General features: G+C 40.4%; 1 pseudogene; it reads right to left on the bottom strand.

The window, feature by feature from the left end:
- Window positions 1–1,218: 1,218 nt before the first annotated feature.
- On the bottom strand, window positions 1,219–4,307 carry LOC145435408 (uncharacterized; annotated as a pseudogene).
- Window positions 4,308–9,421: the final 5,114 nt, after the last annotated feature.

Raw genomic sequence — 9,421 nt, forward strand, 5'->3', positions numbered from 1 at the left:
ATCATCTCGATACCGAGGCGGCGTACAGACGAGGATATTCATTTTGGCGTCAATGATTCATAATCGCTAAAATACATTCATACACCTATTTGACATGGATTTTACACCTGACGAGCCTCACATTCGAGCGATGAATATGATTGACGCTTGTATTATTGACGTCAAAAGGAAAGAAATGTATCGATTTATCGGATTTGTACACATCCAACAAAAATCTGGGTATATGATTGTGCACGGTTCGCATATTCGACTACATGTGAACGCTCTGTTGGTATATGCTGTACAGTTCACTTTCTCTGTCGATGGTAGTCGTGCGAATACCCATGTTACGGTTCCGTGTTTGTGTGTCTATTTACAGACTCAGAGTCATTGCAATGTGTCTTATTGGTATGTCACCCGATCTGCATCAAAATTACCGGCTATGACACGAGAAAGTGTGTAACCGGATCCGGATATTCACTCTGTCTGACTCTATGAATCAACGATTAATATTCAAACTTGTTTACACCACGTTGTACCTCCGCGAAAAAATAACATTGGCTTGTTTACCCCATAACCGTTGGATAATTTTAATGCTGTAGGTTCAACGACTTGTAGATCCAATACACGAACAAACATATTTAACCACAACAGGATTATTCGTTCGGCATAGACCTCAAATCGAATCTACATGAACGCGGCGAGACTGTGAATATCTACTGTAATAATCAAGCACCGCCTTCGAGACCAGAATACTTTCTCGCACCTTGTCGGGTTACCAATCGCAGGTCTGCTTTAGCACTAGCTCGAGGTGTTGGGTGTGTTTCACCCTTGAGGATTATATTGACAGCTGACCTTGATGATTTGTGAAAAAAGTATATAGAAAGCTTCGGGGTATAAATTGTTGCGTGAAATCAAATCGATCATAATCATTTATTTGAGTCGGAATTGAACGTATCGAACTGTAGACTAGAAGCCAACTATACTCATCAATGATAGCGAGTGTGTTGAGTATTGTTTTACTGCTATAATGATGATGTAGATAAATTGTGTTGAGTATTGTTTTACTGCTATAATGATGATGATGATGATGTAGGTAAATAACAAACCTAAGCGGTTAGGGTAATTATATTATTGCGTAGATCGAGAAGACCAGCCTTATCTCGCTCGTTCAGACTTCGACAGTGTAGAATGTGTTTATACTTATCCTGTTATCATTTCAGAAATATCGTTACGTGGTTAATAATGGAAAACGCCGAGGTTACTCTCCAAGAATGCTGGATATGTGAGAGAAGATTCGCCAACAGAGGTCAGGTCGTTCGTCTCAACGAGCACCTGCGACTGTATGCTGGTATCAAGAATCACGGCTGCGAGATATGTGGTTGTCATTTCGCCAGAAAATGGAACCTCAAAATGCATATCGAACAACACCTTGGGCGCGATAAACCACGAATGTCAGATCTGCGGCAAGGCGTTCACGCGTAAGCGTTCACTCGTAAAAGTACTTTACAAATGCATATCGCTTCCCACATAGGACTCGAAAAATATTCGTGTGGGATCTGTGTGAAAAATATTCGTGTGGGATTTTCGCGCATAAATGCAACGTAGGTAAACACATGGTTACCCACTTTACGTGATTTCACTCTTGTTATGTTTTATGTGATCGCATAAATAAAGTTTTTTGTGCCTGTGTCTAATTGAACATACCGGAGATATCGAGATGAGGAGGTACACCTAAAAAGGGAAAAGTGAGTCAGGAGTGTGGATCGAAGGTTTATTCCCTGATCTTTGTATACCAGTGGTTCCCAACCTGTGGTACGCGTACCAATAGTGGTACGCGAAGGTCTTCCAGGTGGTACGCGTAGATTCTGCTTTTTTCGACCGAAGGTAGTAAGTAGTTCAGGTTTTTCGACCGAACGGAGTAAGTAGTTAAAGTGAGGCTGATTTTGAGTTTTTTGAAGCCGTCGTCTCACGCTATTCCCCAGCTAATAATTTTCCCTTATACGTGGGAATTCGAGCAAGGATTTTCATCCCTGGTGACTATCAAGTCGAAGAAACGAAACCGCCTTGTTGCGCCCATACATGACTTTCGATGCGCTGTAAGCAAACGTATGCCACGCATCGACAAGCTAGTGGAAAGTAAACAAATGCAGCCATCGCATTAAATGAAATAACTTTTGTTGTGTGTTTTTATTTCGATATGTTGTTCTTCTTGTGACTGGTGGTGAAAAAAAACAATTCCATACATCCCATCAACTCTGGCTGATAATACCTAGTTCAGAGGTGTCAAACTGAAATTGCATCGCGGGTCGGATCGAAGTCATGAAATCGCTCGCTGGCCGGACCAGTCAACGGAATCCAAAATGTTGTCTCGTGCCATTGCTTCTCGCTGGAATACTTTATTATCAAGCATATATAGATAGTACACGGACCATAGGGGTTTCATTCTAGCGATTCACAACGCCATTATTTGCGAGCAATGAAATTGTCGAAAATACGATGTTTGTCCGGTTGAATACAATTAAGAAGCGCTAAAACAATGGCATTGCCGGCGAAACAAGTAGTCATATTTCAGTGCTCCGTTTGCTCTGGTCCAGGGGTGGCCAACCTGCGGCCGTCGACATGCAATTCGAATTCACGAATTGAATCCCGAATTCTTGAAAGATTTTAAATAATCTTGAAATTTTCTTCGCGCTGGGCGCGATTCAATGCAACTACGTTTTTCGATTTTAATATAGTAGCACCCTTTGCAATCAGAGCCCCACAATACACATGCAAACATCAGTGAAAATGATGCACCTCACATGGAAATATCGGCTCGGAATCGTGTGCTTCTCACTATACTAACAATCCTGATGGGACGTCAAGAAAATAACAGCATGCTACAAAGTGATTATTACCAATTGGCCCACCCGAAGATGCATCATAATTTATAACTTGCTTTAAATTTTCGAAAACACCCCTACATCAACTCTATACCATTGAATCTGATCACACGGGATGAGAAAGGATAAAGGTTTCATGGTAATATCAATGACGAAATTCGTTGGTGAATCTGAATTTTTTTCAGCGCTTCGCGCGACTATGAGCACTTCCTTTCTTAACATTACCAGTGACCACTCGCGGTTTTGGTGCGTATAGTAAGTCTATCATTAAATAGATTAGTCCGGAGTGCACCAGAAATGGACATAGACACTTTAACCTGGTTATTTGACGTCCAGCTCGTTCATTACGACTATGCCCTGGAATACGGCCGTAGGCTCACGAGTGGTCGAAGTGCGGCCGTGAATGGCAAAAAGGTTGGCCACCCCTGCGTTAGTAAAAATCTGGCGTTATCCCTGCGTATGCGTTGTGATGAATACAAGATATTTAACTGTCATAACGGACGATGTAATTTGGTTCATTAATGTGCATGTGACGGATAATATAATCTTTTTTCAATGTACTCAGAATTGCTATGCGGGCCGGATAAAATCGTATGGCGGGCCGCATCCGGCCCATTTGCGTGCTTTGTCGCCGAAAGTATGGTGATAGTAGCACATCTCCGCAGAAGTACTGCTGCTACCTGTATTAACTTGTCTCAAGCGCTTTTGGATGTTAATCGCAAATTCTGCGTCCGTGCTACGTGCGTGCCATATCAAGTCAGCTCCCTTGGCCAACTCCCTAGGATTTGTGATATTATGCTCGACGAGTGCGAGGCGAATATCCTCGCGCATATGCTGCAAGAAGAGGTGTTCGAATAGTAAACACGGTTGATGATCACCTAGTAAAGAGAGCATCTCGTCCATGAGTGCGGAAGGCTTGCGATTGCCCGAACGCGGAATGCTGATTAGTCGCGCTGCGTGCTCTTGTGAAATGTCGTAAGTGTAAAAAGGCATTGCTTTATTGCTGCGTATTGGTTCTCGTGTGGAAGACGTTCTAAAATGTCGATTAGTCGACTTGCTGTGTCCTGGTCTAATGCGGAGACCACGTAGTATAGAGCTTTTGTACTGTCTGTTTTGATTCCTCGAATCTGGAATTGGGCCTCGGCCTGGCAAAACCAGGTGCGCGGCTGTGTCGGACAAAATGAAGGAAGCTTGATAGCTACTGCGTTCTCCGCTGGTGTATCTAAACCTGCATGATTGTCGAGATTCATCTTGCTTCGTGAACTACACAAAATTTTCTGGCTCGCTGGGTCACCAGTTGAACGGATAACAAGTCTATTGTAAGAAGCACTTCGGCGAACTGACCAATGCACAAACAAACGGCTTTATATATAAAGCGACATGAAAATAAGAGAAAGCACTGTACGCTTCGATGACCACAGTAGTGGTGCCGCATGGTGTCGCCACAATAACATATATTTGCAGCTCTGTGATGATGAAATTCGAATGCAAACTGTATCACATAATCACGGTATCATCGTTACTAAATGTATTTTCAGAAATAGCGCCCATTACAATTAGTTGCGTCATTAGTCATTCTACAGTAGTCATCTGGATGCATCTTGCAATTTCATCAGTAACTACGTTCAGTTAACCGCTAAAAGTAGGGTTAACATATGTCCTCTTTTAAGAGGATTTGTCCTCTTTTTTCAATAAATTGAAAGTTTCTCCGGAGTACGTCTAAATGTACTCTCTTTTGAAATTTGTCCTATTTTTCTAGATAAAGTAATAAAATGCAATAAAAAACTCGACTGCGACACAGCGAACGACAGAGTTGCCAAGACAATCAATGAAAAATATGGCGCGACGGGTATTTCGGTAGTAAAGATCGCAAAGATGACCTTTTTTAGTCGACACAGTACTATTGTCGAAAGACGTTCATTGTTCATAATAACCAGTACTAGACATTTCAGAATTGTTGAAAATGTCCTCTTCTTTTCGGATTTCAAGATAAATTGTAACCCTATCTAAAAGTATGAGAGCACTGGCGAAAAGGTAGTGTTGGAAATGATTTACTTGAATTCATATCAGGAATTCATGTTCAACATCCACTTAAAATCTGTTTACTCTTCTTGGATATCGTTATTTTTACATGTATTGGAATATAAATGTACGTGTCACTTTTGCTTGAGTCCCACTGCTGAATACTTTCGCCACCACTGGCGCTCCATGACATACATTGAAATACATACAGGAGATGATTTATACGACATCGTCACTCCTAATCAATGAGAATTGCCTAAAGTAGAGCACAAGCTCTGTCGTCCAACATGATATCCAGATGACCTCCTTTTTTCTCGCTTGTTTTCTCGATGGTATCAATGACTTATTGATTTCATCCAATGGTACATTCGCCTGTGCGTCATTCGCGGCGACTAGTGAAATACAAGCAAGTTTTGTATAGCTATGCAGAGAGGTAATGATCGAAGGTAGTGGCAAAATAATGACGTTTTCAGAATCAAGTCAAATAATAGACAACATCAATAAAAATATCAAGCTTAACTATATTTTCTACGGATTCTGTTACGTATTGTTATCCTCATATCACGATTGATAATGATTACATGGTTGGGGTAACTCTATGAGCATGCTGTTGACTGGTTATTCATGGTTAATGCCGGATTGCGTTTTCGTTTTTATCGGCGATCAATATTAGATTTCCTCTGAGGCTATTAATACCTGCGAAATATCACTGACTTAGCGGCTGTCAAAATTAAAAGGATATTGCTGGGCATTCGAATAGCCAGGGTGTAATATGGTGAAGCCAGTAAAAATTTGGAAGAGACCAATATTTTTGACTTCCCCAAAATCCGGGTAGGGTGTAGTTCGGAAATTTTGTTTGCTCCGTGACCACGCCACTGGATGTGGTGTAGCTATTCATGCGTAGTATGTAATGAAGTAACCCATGACCGAGATTATGTAGGCTGGGAGCAGCTGTGAGGCAGGCGGAGAAAAATGTTGGCGATAGGAGGCGAAAATAGTAAAACGTTGCGTTAAATATATTTAGTTGGTACTGTTTTATATCTTGATAAGTTCACTTTGTTTATACGATGGGTGTTGATAGAAAATTTACTTAATGTTAAGCTCAACCAGGCCTGCTAGGGTAGGCAGAAGTAGTATGCAAACATAACTCCTTGCGGAAGTGACACAAGTAGACGAAGCCCACCTGAGTACAGCGAAGATGTGTCAGTAACCTGATACAGATGACGATTAGACAAAATGTTTGTGAACCATCGATGAAGTCAGCGAATCGAGATGGGATCACTCATGTGATAATTTTCCAATCCCAAAGTCGCCAAACGAATAAAGTCACAATACTACCGTAGTGATAACTTACGCTTCGTAATGTGTATGTCCAGTGGGTTTCGATATCCAGATAAATGATGGTACTTTCTGTTTTGAATACCATGATATGTCGCCAAGACTGACTAGCCAACCTGAGGCGACAAGTAAGCTTATACAATTAATCTTCCGTCGTTAATCCATAAATAATTAAATATCAAGTTTCATTCTATGTTACGCTCACCATTTCTTGTTCGCTTATCAACGTATTGTTTCTGCTGTGAGCCTGCTCTTTTTCTGACTGCATTGGTCATTCCCGCAGCATAGCGACCATCTTGCTGATAGGGGTCGCAATATACTTTGCATTGCATGGCACTGTATTACTGGAAGGCCCAACACGCCAATGAATATATAGAAAAATTAACAAAAACAAACAGCAGATACGCAGTCAAAGGCATTGCATGATTTCCGGTGCCCTAAAGTTAGACTGGTCTTCGATTCTATTGCATCACGATGCCGATGCAATAACCTGGTTTAATGCACCGACTCACACGAAATTTTCGGTGAACTAATTATAATTATAGTTAACGGTTTGAATTATATACGATCGAACATGTTCGGTCCAGTTATTCTATTCAGAATGAGAATGATAAATAGTGCAATTGGTCTCGACGCTTCTTTATTTAAGTCTGCCTGGGCAAATCGATCATGACAGACCTTGGTATAGCTGATAGGCAGGCACTTTTATTAGATGCAAAAGTTTTTGTCGTTATCGCAGCCGCAGTGCTTTAGCTGTATAGCGTTTCATTTAAAACAAAATTAAATTTACAACAAACATGTTTAAGACAGGGCCCTTGTTTAAAACATTTTTTATTGTTGTTTTGTCATGACGTCACAAATATTTAATTGTGACGTCATATTGAATGGGAATGGTTCTCAAACTGGTGGGCGTGAGAACATCCAAAGGGGGCGCGATGTACCTATATATCATGCTTATTGGTCTGTTTATGGTCGGAATTTCGTATTTGAGAATTATCTCATCAACTGTCATAACCTTCCATGCCATCAAACTAGCCGTTGGGATTGCCAGTATTATGGTTGCATTTTGTGATATGCGACAAGGGGGGATGCGAACATTTTCACCATCATAAAGTGGGGCCGTATCTGGAAAAGTTTGAGAACCACTGGTTTAGGCTCCTACTACATGTGTTTCGAAAGTATTTACACTACTATGGTATAATTATACAACGTTTGAAAATAAAATTAAATGGCATTTGTTTGAAACATTGTTTTAAATGCAACTCTGGCTGCAGCATTCTACCGGTCAAGGAATCCTCTAGGGGCGGCAGAGGAAAGAATAAAGGATGCCGGCAACCGGCAACTATGGTTCGGTTGTAACCGTCGAAACCATCATGTTGTGGGGATATGCAAAGTCCTTTGACGTGATAAGGACTTTATATCGTCTATCGATGACGACATGTCTGCACGAGAACGCAATTTACTCCATGCCATTGCATGTACAATTGTACATTGTACATTGTACACTTGGTACATCGCAGAGCATTAAAACAGTGACGTAACGTTTTATTACCGTTACTGTGCTAGTTGATATCGAGCCATTACAATCTTCGTGCCTTGTGTCATTCAAACGGTTATTACGAAATTATGATGACTGTTAGAAGAAAGCAGAATTCTATTTTACGTCATTTTACCTACGTGTTACAAGCTCAGACTTACTGATTGAGTGTACGCCTAGCACTACTCCCGCTTCTGAACCCGACTTTAGATTATGACACAATAATTGTGCGCAAATATTAACTCAATACGGCTGGTGCGAGAAAAACTTATTGGAAAAGCTAGGAGCGTGATAAGTCAAACAAGTTTTTAGAAATGTTCGCAACGACAAAAGTTAGGCAGCCAGTGCACTTAAATTTTCTATTAGGAATATTTTAATTATTCCACGTCAGAAAACGTCACAATTGTCATCCGCGTTGCAATTTTTCATCCGCACAAGTGCGTACCACGCTTGAAGTTGAAAAGCACTGGTGTTGATCAGAGTTGGATCAATTACATTAATTCAGTTTACTTACAATTGCAATTAAAATTACTCTCGTGTATGTTTCAATTACATTACAATTACAATTACAATTACTAAATGCTGAAATTATCAAATTATAATTGCAATAACTGTTAAACATGTATTTGATTACAATTACAACTACTGTTAAACGTGTAATTGATTCGGAAGAGAGGTGCTCTTTGACAACAGTGGGTGTGTCAAATCAAAATAAATGCAAAAGTAAAGCTCCTGATAACTACGAATTACGAAATTTTGGTTCGCATTTACATTTTCACTCGCTCAAAAACTGTTAGATTGCATTTGACGAACATTAGGGTGAGGAAAGTATCTGACCCCCGTAAATTTGGCTAAGATTGGATGTAAGATTAGGATAACATCTCTACAAATGCGTGATCAAGATTGATGAAAATTAGATTGGAAACTTGAATTTCTTTTTGCAATTGTTGCAGAAAGCTTCAGTACTAGGCATAAATTTAAACAACCTCTCACCATGGTGTAGGAAATGGTTCAGCACCGGTTTATTTTCCGTTCGTCCATTTTTGAAATATTAAGATTTAGTTTAGCCGAGTGGTTCTCCAACTTTTTTTTAGACACGCCCCGCTTTATGACAGTGAAATGCTTCGTGTCCCCCTTATCGCCATACCACACAATGAAACCAGAATGTTAGCAATCCTAACAGATAGTTTGATGGTATGGACGGTTTTAACTGTTGAAGAGAGAATTATCCGATATGTATTTTAAGGCTATACTAGGGTTACCATACGTTCTCTTTTTTAAGAGGATTTGTCCTCCTTTTTGACTTTTTTTGACAGCGTCTCCGGAGGACGCCCGTTTGTCCTCTTTTTTGAGAATTCTGGTCACATTTACTGCCAAAATCGACTGAGATCCCGTAAATCAGCACTGAAGTTGCGCTCAGGCGGGTACTTCGGGAGATGAGCCGGAGATTACCTTTTTTTTAGTCAAACACCTCATAATCTACAGGAAACACTGTATTTTGGGCGCGGAGTGTGAAACTTGACCTTTTTTTTAGTGTGCAAAATTTACCATCATTTAAGGATTTTCCACCAGTTTTGCATGTCTGAAAATTCTGAAAAAGTGTCTTTTTTTCAGATTTCCAAAATATTGTAACCCTAGACCAGGGGCGGGCAACTTCTCC

This window comes from Botryllus schlosseri, chromosome 3 (assembly GCF_051294905.1).
Source record: "Botryllus schlosseri isolate E-star chromosome 3, Bs_hap1, whole genome shotgun sequence".
Lineage (NCBI taxonomy): Eukaryota > Metazoa > Chordata > Ascidiacea > Stolidobranchia > Styelidae > Botryllus > Botryllus schlosseri.